The sequence below is a fragment of the Triticum aestivum genome, chromosome 2B, assembly GCF_018294505.1.
Source record: "Triticum aestivum cultivar Chinese Spring chromosome 2B, IWGSC CS RefSeq v2.1, whole genome shotgun sequence".
Classification (NCBI taxonomy): Eukaryota; Viridiplantae; Streptophyta; class Magnoliopsida; order Poales; family Poaceae; genus Triticum; species Triticum aestivum.
This window is the reverse complement of record NC_057798.1, coordinates 361,418,914-361,434,943: the sequence shown is the minus strand read 5'-3', so window position 1 is coordinate 361,434,943 and position 16,030 is coordinate 361,418,914.

Genomic DNA, 16,030 nt, shown 5'->3' with positions numbered 1-16,030 from the left:
GTTGCCTCCCAACTAGCGCTATCGTTAACGCCCCTAGCTAGGCATGAAAGCGAGGATAGATCTAAGTAGTGCCATCTTTGACATACAATTCATAAGTAGCTCGCATGATAGATTCATAAGGTAATTTAACTTTCTTTCTTGGAAAGTGTTCCATGCTTTTTCTTAATGGAAATTGGAATCTAATATTCCCTTCCTTCATATGAATAATTGCACCAATCGTTCTAAGGAAAGGTCTTCCAAGAATAATAGGACATGAAAGATTGCAATCTATGTCAAGAACGATAAAATCTACGGGCACATAGTTCCTATTTGCAACAATAAGAACATCATTGATCCTTTCCATATGCTTTTTAATGGTGGAATCCGCAAGGTGCAAATTTAAAGAGCAATCATCAAGATCATGGAAACCTAGAATATCACAAAAAGTTTCCGGAATCGTGGAAACACTAGCACCCAAATCACACAAAGCATAACACTCATGATCTTTAATTTTAATCTTTATAGTAGGTTCCCATTCATCATAAAGTTTTCTAGGTATAGAAACTTCCAAATTAAGTTTTTCATCATAAGATTGCATCAAGGCATCAACAATATGTTTGGTAAAGGCTTTATTTTGACAATAACCACGAGGAGAATTCAAAACGGATTGCAACAAGGAAATACAATCTTCTAAAGAACAATTATCATAATTAAATTCCTTGAAATCCAATATAGTGGGTTCAATGCTATTTAAAGTCTTGACCACTCCAATCCCACTTTTACCAAATTTAGCATCAAGATCTGAAAACCCTGAATCATTGGGATGCCTTTTAACTAAAGTTGACTCATCTCTAGTCCCATCATTATTAAGATTCATATTGCAAAACAAAGATTTTATAGGGGACACATCAATAACTTTTAGATCTTCATCATTATTTTCATGGATACTAGAAGAACACGCTTTTACAAAGCAATCTTTCTTAGCACGCAATCTAGCGGTTCTTTCTTTGCACTCATCAATGGAAATTCTCATAGCTTCGAGAGACTCATTGATATCATAATTAGGAGGAGTAGATCTAAGTTTCAAAGAATCAACATCAAGTGAAAGTCTATCAACATTCCTAGCCAAATCATCAACTTTAAGCAATTTTTCTTCAAGCAAGGAATTAAAATTCTTTTGAGAGATCATAATTTTTTTAACACTATTCTCAAAATAAGAGGGCATCTTATTATAATTGCCATAAGAATTATTGTAGGAATTTCCATAATTATTAGAGGAATTACTAGGGAACGGTCTAGGATTAAAATTTCCTCTATAAGCATTGTTACCAAAATTATTCCTACCAACAAAATTCACATCCATCGATTTATTATTATTCTCAATCAAAGTAGACAAAGGCATATCATTAGGATCAATAGGAGCACTCTTAGTAGCAAACAATTTCATAAGTTCATCCATCTTTCCACTCAAAACATTAATTTCTTCTATAGCATGCACCTTTCTACTAGTAGATCTTTCGGTGTGCCATTGAGAATAATTAGCCATAATATTATCAAGGAGTTTAGTAGCTTCTCCTAAGGTGATTTACATAAACATGCCTCCCGCGGCCGAATCTAAAAGATTTCTAGAAGCAAAATTCAATCCGGCATAAAATTTTTGTATGATCATCCATAAATTCAAACCATGAGTAGGGCAATTGCGAATCATCAATTTCATTCTTTCCCAAGATTGGGCAACATGCTCATGATCAAGTTGTTTAAAATTCATAATATCGTTCCTAAGAGAGATGATCTTAGCGGGAGGAAAATATTTAGAGATAAAAGCATCTTTGCACTTATTCCATGAATGAATACTATTCTTAGGCAAAGACGAAAACCAAACTTTAGCACGATCTCTAAGTGAAAACAGAAATAACTTCAATTTAACAATATCATTATCCGTATCTTTCTTCTTTTGCATCTCACACAAATGAATAAAGTTGTTTAGATGGGTAGCGACATCTTCACTAGGAAGGCCGGAGAATTGATCTTTCATAACAAGATTCAGCAAAGCAGCATTGATTTCACAAGACTCAACATCATTAAGAGGAGCAATCAGAGTACTAAGGAAATCATTATTATTGTTATTGGAGAAATCACACAATTTGGTATTATCTTGAGCCATGGCAACAAGTAATCCAACACACAAGCAAACAAAAAAAAGCAAGTGAAAGAGAGAGAGAGATTGGGAAAGAGAGGGCGAATAAAACGGCAAGAGTGAAGTGGGGGAGAGGAAAACGAGAGGCAAATGGTAAATAATGTAAATGCGAGGGAGATGAGTTTGTGGTGGGTACTTGGTATGTCTTGACTTGAGCGAAGACCTCCCCGGCAATGGTGCCAGAAATCCTTCTTGCTACGTCTTGAGCTTGCGTTGGTTTTCCTTGAAGAGGAAAGGGTGATGCAGCAAAGTAGCATAAGTATTTCCCTCAGTTTTGAGAACCAAGGTATCAATCAAGTAGGAGACTCCTCAAAAGTCCCACGCACCTACACAAACAAACAAGAACTCGCAACCAACGCAATAAAGGGGTTGTCAATCCCTTCACGGCCACTTGTGAAAGTGAGATCTCATAGAGATAATATGATAAGATAAATATATTTTTGGTATTTTATGATATAGATTGGAAAAGTAAAGATGCAAATAAAAGTAGATTGAAAGCTTATATGATAAGAGATAGACCCGGGGGCCATAGGTTTCACTAGTGGCTTCTCTCAAGATAGCATAAGTATTACGGTGGGTGAACAAATTACTGTCGAGCAATTGATAGAAAAGCAAATAATTATGAGATAATCTAGGCATGATCATGTATGTAGGAATCACGTCCGTGACAACTAGACCGACTCCTGCCTGCATCTACTACTATTACTCCACACACCGACCGCTATCCAGCATGCATCTAGAGTATTAAGTTCATAAAGAACAGAGTAACGCATTAAGAAAGATGACATGATGTAGAGGGATAAACTCATGAATATGATATAAACCCCATCTATTTATGCTCGATGGCAACCATACAATACGTGCCTTGCTGCCCCTGCTGTCACTGGGAAAGGACACCGCAAGATTGAACCCAAAGCTAAGCACTTCTCCCATTGCAAGAAAGATCAATCTAGTAGGCCAAACCAAACTGATAATCCGAAGAGACTTGCAAAGATAACTTAATCACAGATAAAAGAATTCAGAGGAGATTCAAACATTTCTCATAGATAAACTTGATCATAAACCCACAATTCATTGAATCTCGACAAACACACCGCAAAAAGAGTTACATTGAATAGATCTCCAAGAAGATCAAGGAGAACTTTGTATTGAGATTCAAAGAGAAAGAAGAAGCCATCTAGCTAATAACTATGGACCCAAAGGTCTATGGTAAACTACTCACAACTCATCGGAGAGGCCTTGGAGATGATGTAGAGGCCCTCCATGGTCGATTCCCCCTCCGGCGGAGCGCCGACGAAGGCTGGAAGATGGGATCTCATGGATACAGAAGGTTACAGCGGTGGAAATAGTTTTTAGTGGTGGCTCTGATGTTTTTGGGGTACATGGGTATATGTAGGAGGAAGAAGTAGGTCGGTGGACGCCCGAGGGGGCGCGCCGAGCACCCTCATGGTCGCCTCCTTTGTTTCTTGACTTCCACTCCAAGTCCTCTGGATCATGTTTGTTCCAAAAAGATCGCTCCCAAAGGTTTCATTCCGTTTGGACTCCGTTTGATATTCCTTTTCTTCGAAACACCGAAATAGGCAAAAAAACAACAATTCGGGCTGGGCCTCCGGTTAGAAGGTTAGTCCCAAAAATGATATAAAAGTGTAAAGTAAAGCCCATAAACATCCAAAACGGGTAATATAATAGCATGGAACAATCAAAAATTATAGATACGTTGGAGATGTATCACTCGCTGAGCATCGAAATGGCAAATGGCGATGACAAGGTCATGGTAAACTGGTTTCCCATGGCTCTCAAGGATTGCGCGCGCTCCTGGCTCATGCACCTCTCGGAGGGGTCGATCTCCTCTTGGGATGAGCTCCGCGAGCGGTTCATCACCAACTTCCAAGGCACCCGTGACCGCACCCTCACTATCAACAATCTGCGACGCGTCAAGCAGCAGTCGGGCGAAACTCTCCGCAAGTACATTTAGTGCTTCACCCAGGCCGGCCTCAAGATCCCGAAAGCCTTAGAAGAAGCCATCATCTCAGTGTTCAACAAGGGCGTCATGGTCCTCATGGACGTCAATATGAGCGAGGAGCTCACCATCCATGATGACCTATGCACGACGCTAGAGATGTTCAACTTGGCGGACAGGTGCACCAGGGCGGAAGAAGGTCGCCTCTCCCTCCTTAAGCACCCAGATGTTAACCCTGAAGACAAGAAGGCCAAGGCCAAGGAAGCAAAGCGCAAGTGCCCCACCGTGCTAGTGGCAGAACCTGAGATGAAGCACGGTCGTGATCACGATGAGCCCCCAAGGACGCTCGCCCGTTCTGTGTCTTCTGCAACATGCACACCCACAACACCGACGCCGTTAGGAGCTCAGGGCGCTCCGGGACGAGCGCCTGGGCCGCCACCCCGAGCGCGGTGACCGCGGCTTCGGCCGTGCAGGGGGGTGCGTCGGAGGCCACTGGGACAAACGCAACCCCCATCAGGGTTGGCGCGACCAGCCTCGCAAGGGTGACTGGTGCGACCAGCCTCATGACGGCCCCTTGGTGTGATCAGCCTCGTGAGGTCCGTCCTCAGGGCAACGCCGGCCTTCCTTCGCTGCTGCCGCATCTTCAAGTAGTTCTCTCGTGAGGTGAATGCGGCCCTTCCAAGGATTGAAGCCGCACAACCCCTCAAGTGGGCACAGTATGCCATCACGTTTGACTCCAAGGACCGCCTCTGTTGCGCAGCCACTGCCGGCGCGCTCCCCATGCTGTGCACGCCCACCATCAGCAACGTCTCCGTCACCAAAACTCTCATCGATGGAGGTGCTGGTCTAAATGTGCTCTCCGGCGAGACCTTCGAGACGCTTCAAGAGCCGTATGATCAGCTCATGCCCACCAGGCCATTCTCTGGGGTGACTAACGGCTCCACCGTCCCTCTGGGTCGAGTGCGCCTCCTCGTCACCATCGGCAAGCACGACAACTACCATACTAAGCTCATCGACTTCGACATGGCCCACATCAGCCTCCCGTACAATGCCATCCTTGGGTACCCTGCCCTTGCCAAGTTCATGGCAGCGACTCACCATGGCTACAACGTCCTTAAGTTGCCAGGGTGCAGCAGCATCATCACGATCGCCTATGATGACAAGGATGCGGGGGTTTGCTCCCTTGAGTATGCCTACTGTGCCACCGTGGTCGAGAACTCCGATGGCGAGTGCGACATTATGCCTCCTGAGGCCACCCTCGCGAAGAAGAAGCAGATCCTCCCCAAGAGTCATCCCGAGGCTCAGATGGCACCTGCCGAAGATGCATCGGGCACCGCGCCTATTGTCGAGGCACCTCTTCCTCCTGCATAGGAACGTGCGCCTGACGCCTCCCTTAGGACAGGCTCGGGGGCTTCTGTCTAGAGAGCCTCTGACCTGACCGACATGACGAGGGAGGTGCTTGGGCACCACTTGGAGGCGTGCCTTGGAGCACGCCCCCGTAAGCAAGAAATGAGGCGTGAGGCCCCAGGAGCGCGAGAATCCATCACCAAGTGACCGAGGAACTTCAGGAAGCGCACGCCATGCGTGGCGAGCGTCACCTCGCACATCCCGCCATTGGAGCTGCCGCCCCTAATGCGGGTGGCGATTTGTGCGTCCGCGTCAACATCCCAAGCCTCAACAAGGCCGCTTCTCAGCACCTCTTCTGGCCGTCTCGCGTCGGCCGAAGCGGGGGCTACCCTTGCAACTACATGATAGAGGCAAAGGTGTCCCGTCTTTCGATGAGATGGTGGATTTCGCTTTGGTGGAAGTCGACTTTGACGATCCGACTACGAACGTGCGAGGACGTCGCGCCTTAGCAATCGCTAAACCAACTCCGAGAGGTTATTGACCACGCCGGAGCACGATCAACCTGACCACGAGGGTCTGTTTCCTACGAGCAAACGAAGAACAAGCAAGAAACTAAGATTGCAATCTGGATATTGCGAATATAAGATGAAAGCTTTATTGATCAAGGTGGGGTTCTGTGACGCCTTTGTCTGGTCGTTGAACACAAACGAAGTACGCGAAGTTGCAGCTATGGCGAACTTTTAATCTAAACAAAACCCAAGGAAAAGCTACTAGATGGATCTACTTATATAGGAGCAAGGGGTGGCGGCCAAGGAGGTGGGAGAACGTCCCAAGGCAGCCTAAAACTAAATCTAGGTCGTACAAGGCCAATGGGCTCAAGTGGAGGTGATGTAACACCTTTGGACTTGTAGTTTGACTCGGATTCTGCTGCAGCATCAGATTGTTTCGTCCACAACTCAACGCTCCGGACGAATTTGAAGGTGATTCCAGTTGGGTTGGAAAGTGCACGAAATCTAGTTTCCAACAAAAAAAGAATCACCCAATTCGGAGTCCGTATGAAAAACTTGTGTGCGTTTTGAGTCAGGTATGTCTGTGCAGTCCGAATCTGAATCCAAAACGTGAGAGACTTGGACTCTATCTTCTCTTGGGCCAAAAGTGACGTGAGAGAACTTTTTGGACAGCAAATAAACATCTCTTTCTTCCTTATCTTCATATGTGGATTGTACAAATGTCCCATACACCTGCAATTAGACAAAACACAAAAGTGTGTGAAGTATTTTTGGTCTGGATAACATAAATAGATTATTGAATAGTTTGCACTAGAAATCACCTGACAAATATGCATATATGCAATATTTTTGGTCATATCCAAGGTAGTCATGTCCTCATCATCCTCCCCTTCTTGAAAATAAAGCCGTCCTCGGCGTTGCTTAATCTGAAATGTGGCTAACAAAAGAGACAAGGTGTACATGTTGTATATGTATATGTCATCCATTTTTACTTCCCTTGATTTTTGCATATATGACACATGAATAGATGAGTAACTTGCATAGTTCATAAAATCTAAAGCCAAAAAATCAGCACAAGAAGTAGAAGGCATGAAAATATTGCAACTCAGTTTGCACATATAAGTGAAGCTCTTATTCATTTCAAAAGATTGACAATGTTCATCATTAAACCATCCCAACATTGGTGAATAAACCTTACTTGCATCAAATTTACATGCTACAACATGCTTAAATAAGCAAACATGCAATAAGTCATTTAACACAGAATCATCACCAAGATTAGAGGTCATATCAAAATGATTAAACATTGGTTCTTTTGCATCAATAGTTAATTCAATGGGTGCACTCAAAATTGTTGGTATTTCAGTTGTTTGATCACATGGCAAAGTCAAATTATCAACGTAGTTCTCTAAAATAGGTGGTGTGATCAAAGTAGTGGGTAGCTCATCAGATGGTGCATTCAAATTGACAAGGCATTCATCATTCTTATGTAGAGATGGAAGATCAGTACCTTTATCATTACCTCTTATGATCAACTCAGATGATGTAGCCACTCTCGGGGGCGATGTGTCACATGGTGGAGGTGATGTAGTCTTGACAACAACGGATGTGGTTGTCATAGTATGCCTAGTAGTTGAAGGAACAATCATATCAACTCTTGGAATGTGCACCGTGCGCTTGTTCTCCTCGTGGCCAACACGTCGTTTTATTTCCTGTTCAGCTTTGCAAGCAAGATGAAACAAATGGTCCATAGGATAACACTCTTCATGAATTAGTATCTCTTGAATATCACGGTTTAATCCTCCCCAAAATCTATCCATAAAATCATCTTCACTTTCTTCTAAAGAGGAATGCAACAAGGTAGTTTGTAAATCATCATAATATTTTGTTACAGTTTCACTACCTTGTTTTAAGTGTTGCAACTTCTTAATCATGTCACGAGTATAATAAGCAGGGACGAAAGTATGTCGCATGGCAAGTTTCAAATCATCCCAAGTAGTAGGTATATAATCAGGGTGTAACCGACAATATTCACTCCACCAAACCAAAGCATAACCAGTGAAAGAACCAACCGCAACCTTAACCTTTTTATGTTCATTAAAATTATGGGAAGCAAATATATTTTTTATGTCGAACTCCCATTCAATATATAAAGCAGGTTTAAAACGGCCATTAAATGGTGGTATAGATACATTAACCTGATCATGTGCATTTGGATGTTTGTGCACCTCTCGTGACGGTTGTGGTATTTGCAAAGGTGGTGGCACGTCTCCCGCGATCGACAAAGCCCATGAATTGACTCTGGATCCTGTCATGATTAGTAGAACAAGAAACAAAACCCAAAAATAATGTTCCTATAACTACTAGGATGTGGTGGTAAAACGCTCACAGTAAAGCAAATATCAATGTCTTACAAGTTCTTACCATGCAGCAGGCGGTGATCGGCAACCAGCGGTGTCAAGTAACTCCGAATATTGAGTAAAGCGATTGCCAGGGGAGTGTACGTATACACGGTGTAGAAATATGTGGAGCTGGGTTGGCTATATATGGTAGCAAAACATTAGCAATAATCAATTCAAAGATGCAATGTTGAATAAACGCTCAACGACGGTACTGTGCTGGTCCTAGGCTAGACCGGACTAGAGACGCGAGCCTAGAACACTAATGAGGTCACGGCGTAGCACAACTAGCATCAATGAAGGATACTAAGTAGCTCTTGACAGCAAGATAGAAGTGAAGATCACAACGGCAGTGAAGATAAGGATGAAAAACAACTGCCAAGCACGATATACAACAACTCTCTCTCCAACTTCCCTCTTGAAAAGTTTGAGACAATTTTCTGATAAATTCTTTCAAAGAATGCTACTAACTCAAGCTTTCCAATGCAAAAAGAATCACTCAATTCCGAGGTGATATGAGGAGTCAAAAAATTCTAAAACTGACTTGAAAAATTGGAACAAGCTATGTTCATGAACTTCGGAGGGCAAAACGACCTATTTAGAAGCCGATTTTGAGGTGTCAAATATTGAACTAGCTTCTGCAACTATTTAGATGCGGCTCGTCGCTAGCTTCAATTTGAGTACTCACGGAGCCAAAACGGACTTCGTATGAGGAAGATACACCTGTTTTACTGAACAGTGCGCAAAACAGATTCCAATCCGAATTCAGGTACGAGATTGATTCTAGATAGATCCAATTTTTTTTCTTCTCTCTTTTTTTCTCACGCTTTTTTTTCTTTTTCTTCTCTCTCTTTTTCTTTTTTTTTCCTTTTTTCTCTTTTTTTCTCTATCTTTTTTTTTCCAAGACAAGCTAGATAAGATGCAGATTGGATCAGGCGAAGATGTGAATGACCTCAACTATGATTATGACAATGAACAGTGCGTAGCACGTGGTGGAAATTAATAGATGGGATGGTGGACAGCGGAAGGGATAATGATGCAGCGGCGGCGTGACTAATGTGAACAGAACTCGAAACTCTAAAGGAACTAGACGCTAAGACCAGCAACTTACACGACGATGCAACCGATAATTCAACTATGCAAGCAATGAATAGAAAATTGCAAAGGCTCAGACTGGCTTGGATAAAGGATGAACAGATCTAACTTTTTTTTGTGTGGCTTTTTCTTAGACAATAGGTAAGAAAATAAATCTAATCTAGGAAAACTGGAAATTCTCACCGAGCAACCTGAAAACTGATACCACTTGATAGAGGCAAAGGTGTCCCGTCTTTCGATGAGATGGTGGATTTCGCTTTGGTGGAAGTCGACTTTGACGATCCGACTATGAACGTGCGAGGACGTCGCGCCTTAGCAATCGCTAAACCAACTCCGAGAGGTTATTGACCACGCCGGAGCACGATCAACCTGACCACGAGGGTCTGTTTCCTGCGAGCAAACGAAGAACAAGCAAGAAACTAAGATTGCAATCTGGATATTGCGAATATAAGATGAAAGCTTTATTGATCAAGGTGGGGTTCTGTGACGCCTTTGTCTGGTCGTTGAACACAAATAAAGTACGCGAAGTTGCAGCTATGGCGAACTTTTAATCTAAACAAAACCCAAGGAAAAGCTACTAGATGGATCTACTTATATAGGAGCAAGGGGTGGCGGCCAAGGAGGTGGGAGGACGTCCCAAGGCAGCCTAAAACTAAATCTAGGTCGTACAAGGCCAATGGGCCCAAGTGGAGGTGATGTAACACCTTTGGACTTGTAGTTTGACTCGGATTCTGCTGCAGCATCAGATTGTTTCGTCCACAACTCAACGCTCCGGACGAATTTGAAGGTGATTCCAGTTGGGTTGGAAAGTGCACGAAATCTAGTTTCCAACAAAAAAAGAATCACCCAATTCGGAGTCCGTATGAAAAACTTGTGTGCGTTTTGAGTCAGGTATGTCTGTGCAGTCCGAATCTGAATCCAAAACATGAGAGACTTGGACTCTATCTTCTCTTGGGCCAATAGTGACGTGAGAGAACTTTTTGGACAGCAAATAAACATCTCTTTCTTCGTTATCTTCATATGTGGATTGTACAAATGTCCCATACACCTGCAATTAGACAAAACACAAAAGTGTGTGAAGTATTTTTGTTCTGGATAACATAAATAGATTATTGAATAGTTTGCACTAGAAATCACCTGACAAATATGCATATATGCAATATTTTTGGTCATATCCAAGGTAGTCATGTCCTCATCACTACATCTGCATGCCTTTTGGCCTGCTGAACATTGGAGCCTCATACCAGAGCCTCGTGCAACAAGCGATGGCATCTCACGAGGCCCGACGCTCGGTGGTGGTGGCTTAGGAGGCCTCGGACCGCCGCGAGCCTCCTGAGCTTAGCGAGACTCTCAAGCCTCCAGAGCCGCCCGACTCGTGAGGAGCAAGCCTCCATGGCACGCTTCATCGACTTCCTCGACGCTTCTACAACATCGATGCGAGGTGACTTTTTGGTTGGTTCAATTGAGGGCGCCCCCCGGGCTGCATTATCATGAAAGTGTTAAGTGTCTGCCCCTACAGTTGCATCATTTTGTTCATGTACCTTGAACTAGTTATGCTTTCATAAGTTACTGTAGCTATTAACCCTGTGTTTAATGTCATCTCACTTCTGGAGTCACCCCTCATAGGCTTCACACGTTGCCAGCTCTCCTCCTGAACGTCCCACGAGAGGAGGCTACCTGCACGACGCCTATGCTTGGGTTTGTGATGAGGACATCAATACAATTGTTACACCCACAGCCCCTGCTGCTATACATACTGGACCAATTACTAGAGCTCGTGCACGCCAACTAAATTACCAGGTACTTTCGTTTCTTGGTAATGATTCTAATGTTCATGAGAATATGATGCTGCCTAAATTGGATACATTTGTTTTGCTTACAAATGAAGGGCCTAGCTTGGAGAAGGATGAACATTGGAGCAAGAACAAGCATGGAGATGATGGCATGCGCAAGGGGAACAAGAACGGGGTTACAAGTGATGATTTCAGGACTTTGAAGCCACCATAATGGGTGCATGAAGCCTTGGACGAAATATACAAGATGCCACTTCATAAATTTCGTCCCGAGGCTATTATAGGTGCTGCGTCACCTTATTATTGGGCCAGGCCCATGTAATTTCGAAATACATAAGTATAGGCTATTTTTAGAGTCCGTATGTGTGGGGAAACAAGTGATAGGGTTGATTTCGGACCCCTCCACCAAGGGCCACGAAATTCCCCCCTCTTCCTCCATATATACAGCCCTTAGGGCATCGTTTAGACTTTGGGTTTTGTTTAGATTAAAAGTTCGCCATAGCTGCAACTTCGCGTACTTCGTTTGTGTTCAACGACCAGACAAAGGCGTCACAGAACCCCACCTTGATCAATAAAGCTTTCATCTTATATTCGCAATATCCAGATTGCAATCTTAGTTTCTTGCTTGTTCTTCGTTTGCTCGCAGGAAACAGACCCTCGTGGTCAGGTTGATCGTGCTCCGGCGTGGTCAATAACCTCTCGGAGTTGGTTTAGCGATTGCTAAGGCGCGACGTCCTCGCACGTTCGTAGTCGGATCATCAAAGTCGACTTCCACCAAAGCGATATCCATCATCTCATCGAAAGACGGGACACCTTTGCCTCTATCAGCTACCCACTACTTTGATCACACCACCTATTTTAGAGGACTACGTTGATGATTTGACTTTGCCATGTGATCAAACAACTGAAATACCAACAATTTTGAGTGCACCCATTGAATTAACTATTGATGCAAAAGAACCAATATTTTAATCATTTTGATATGACCTCTAATCTTGGTGATGATTCTGTGTTGAATGACTTATTGCATGTTTGCTTATTTAAGCATGTTGTAGCATGTAAATTTGATGCAAGTAAGGTTTATTCACCAATGTTGGGATGGTTTAATGATGAACATTGTCAATCTTTTGAAATGAATAAGAGCTTCACTTATATGTGCAAACTGAGTTGCAATATTTTCATGCCTTCTACTTCTTGTGCTAATTTTTTGGCTTTAGATTTTATGAACTATGCAAGTTACTCATCTATTCATGTGTCATATATGCAAAAATTAAGGGAAGTAAAAATGGATGACATATACATATACAACATGTACACCTTGTCTCTTCTGTTAGCCACATTTCAGATTAAGCAACGCCGAGGACGGCTTTATTTTCAAGAAGGGGAGGATGATGAGGACATGACTACCTTGGATATGACCAAAAATATTGCATATATGCATATTTGTCAGGTGATTTCTAGTGCAAACTATTCAATAATCTATTTATGTTATCCAGAACAAAAATACTTCACACACTTTTGTGTTTTGTCTAATTGCAGGTGTATGGGACATTTGTACAATCCACATATGAAGATAAGGAAGAAAGAGATGTTTATTTGCTGTCCAAAAAGTTCTCTCACGTCACTTTTGGCCCAAGAGAAGATAGAGTCCAAGTCTCTCACGTTCTGGATTCAGATTCGGACTGCACAGACATACCTGACTCAAAACGCACACAAGTTTTTCATACGGACTCCGAATTGGGTGATTCTTTTTTTGTTGGAAACTAGATTTCGTGAACTTTCCAACCCAATTGGAATCACCTTCAAATTCGTCCGGAGCGTTGAGTTGTGGACGAAACAATCTGATGCTGCAGCAGAATCCGAGTCAAACTACAAGTCCAAAGGTGTTACATCACCTCCACTTGGGCCCATTGGCCTTGTACGACCTAGATTGATGAGGACATGACTACCTTGGATATGACCAAAAATATTGCATATATGCATATTTGTCAGGTGATTTCTAGTGCAAACTATTCAATAATCTATTTATGTTATCCAGAACAAAAATACTTCACACACTTTTGTGTTTTGTCTAATTGCAGGTGTATGGGACATTTGTACAATCCACATATGAAGATAAGGAAGAAAGAGATGTTTATTTGCTGTCCAAAAAGTTCTCTCACGTCACTTTTGGCCCAAGAGAAGATAGAGTCCAAGTCTCTCACGTTCTGGATTCAGATTCGGACTGCACAGACATACCTGACTCAAAACGCACACAAGTTTTTCATACGGACTCCGAATTGGGTGATTCTTTTTTTGTTGGAAACTAGATTTCGTGCACTTTCCAACCCAATTGGAATCACCTTCAAATTCGTCCGGAGCGTTGAGTTGTGGACGAAACAATCTGATGCTGCAGTAGAATCCGAGTCAAACTACAAGTCCAAAGGTGTTACATCACCTCCACTTGGGCCCATGAGCCTTGTACGACCTAGGGTTAGTTTTAGGCTGCCTTGGGACGTCCTCCCACCTCCTTGGCTGCCACCCCTTGCTCCTATATAAGTAGATCCATCTAGTAGCTTTTTCCTTGGGATTTGTTTAGTTAAAAGTTAGCCATTGCAACTTCGTGTACTTCGTTTGTGTCCAACGACCAGACCAAGACCGCTTCCGGATCCCCACCATTATCAATACTTCATATATATTTGCAATATTCAGATTGCTTTATCATATTCTTGCTCGTTCTTCGATTGCTTGCAGGAATAGACCTTCGTGGTCAGGCTGACCGTGCTTCCGGCATCGTCAGTAACCTCAGGAGATTGGTTTAGCGATTGCTAAGGCGCAACGTCGTGCACGTTTGTAGTTGGATCGTCAAAGTCGTCTCCACCAAATCGATAGTTATCATCTCATCGAAAGATCGGGACACCCCGCCTCTATCAAAAGGTGTCCCGCCTTTTGATGATGGTGATTATTGTTTTGGAGGAGTAGACTTTGACAATCCAACTATGTACGTGCGAGGACGTCGCGCCTTAGCAATTGCTAAACCAACTCCGAGAGGTTATTGACCAAGCCGGAGCACGATCAAGCTAACCATGAGGGTCTATTTCCTACGAGCAAACAAAGAACAAGCAAGAAACTAAGATTGCAATCTGGATATTGCGAATATAAGATGAAAGCTTTATTGATCAAGATGGGGTTCTGTGACGTCTTTGTCTGGTCGTTGAACACAAACAAAGTACGCAAAGTTGCAGCTATGGCGAACTTTAATCTAAAATAAACCCAAAGTATAAACGGTTCCCTACGGGTTGTATATATGGAGGAAGAGAGGGGAATTTCGTGGCCCTTGGGGAGGGGTCCGAAACCAACCCTAAGTCTTGTTTCCCCACAAATCTGGACTCTAAAAATAGCCTATACTTATGTATTTCGAAATTACATGGGCCTGGCCCAATAATAAGGTGACGCAACACCTAGAATAGCCTCTGGACAAAATTTATGAAGTGGCATCTTGTATATTTTGTCCAAGGCTTCATGCACTCATTATGGTGGCTTCAAAGTCCTGAAATCCTCACTTGTGACTCCGTTCTTGTTCCCCTTGCGCATGCTATCATCTCCATGCTTGGTCTTGCTCCAGTGTTCATCCCTCTTATCCATGCCAGGCCCTTCATTTTGAAAGCAAAACAAATGTATCCAATTTAGGCAGCATCATATTCTCATGAACATTAGAATCATTACCAAGAAATGAAAGTACCTGATATTTTAATTGGCGTGCGCGAGCTCTAGTAATTGGTCCAGTATATGTAACAGTAGGGGTTGTGGGTGTAACAATGGTATTGATGTCCTCATCATGTTTGGGTCTGCGGAGCCCTGATTCCGGCAGCTTCTTCATCACATCACAAAGAATTTTGTGCCGTTTGAGGGTTTTGTACATGCCTGTGATGTACAATTCCTCCATACCTGCATTTTCGCCAGTAACACGCGTGGTCTCCTCAGATGAGGGAATTGAAACCACAGAGACAGTTGAAGATGTAGCAGCAGTTGGAGCATTTGAACATTTAGCTGAAGAATTTGCATTATCACGGTCAAGGTATTTTAAGCATGGATCAACAAATTCTACCTGAGAGGTGCTGATATATTGAGCAAGTAATGAATCGTTGTTTTTGTGAAGATCATCATGAGACGCTCTTAGCTTCTCGAGTTCTTGCTTCCTTTGAAGAAATTCATTGGACTACTTGTCGTGTGCAGTTGAGAGGGCCACATGATGACTTTCAAGTTCGTTATATTTTGATTGTAGACGCTCAAGGTCTTTAGTCAGAATTTGAGATTGTTCCATTTCATCGTTCAACAAATCATCACTATTTTCCATCAGTTTGTGAATCCTTCCCACAATAGTTTGTTGCTTTGCAACAATTTTAGTAACTTTGTAGTAGCTAGGAGTCATGTTTTCATCAGATTCATCTTCACTTGAAGAAGATGAAGACGGTTTGAGTACCTTGATGCCTTTGCCTTTGTCCATGAGGCATGTTGCTGAGGCGACGAGTCTAGATCATGAATCATGGATTTGAGGGATTCCTTTAACTCAAAGAATCAGGGATCCTGATGAGTGCGATGTCCTTCATAGACGTCAGAGATCCTGTCCCAAATGAGCTTCGCATTGGCTAGGTGCATGATCCTCCTGAACTCATCTCTGGATAAGCTGGAGAAGATGATATCCCTCGCCCAGATATCCAGCCGAGTATACTTATGAATGTCATCAACATGTGCCATCTTGCATAGATCGG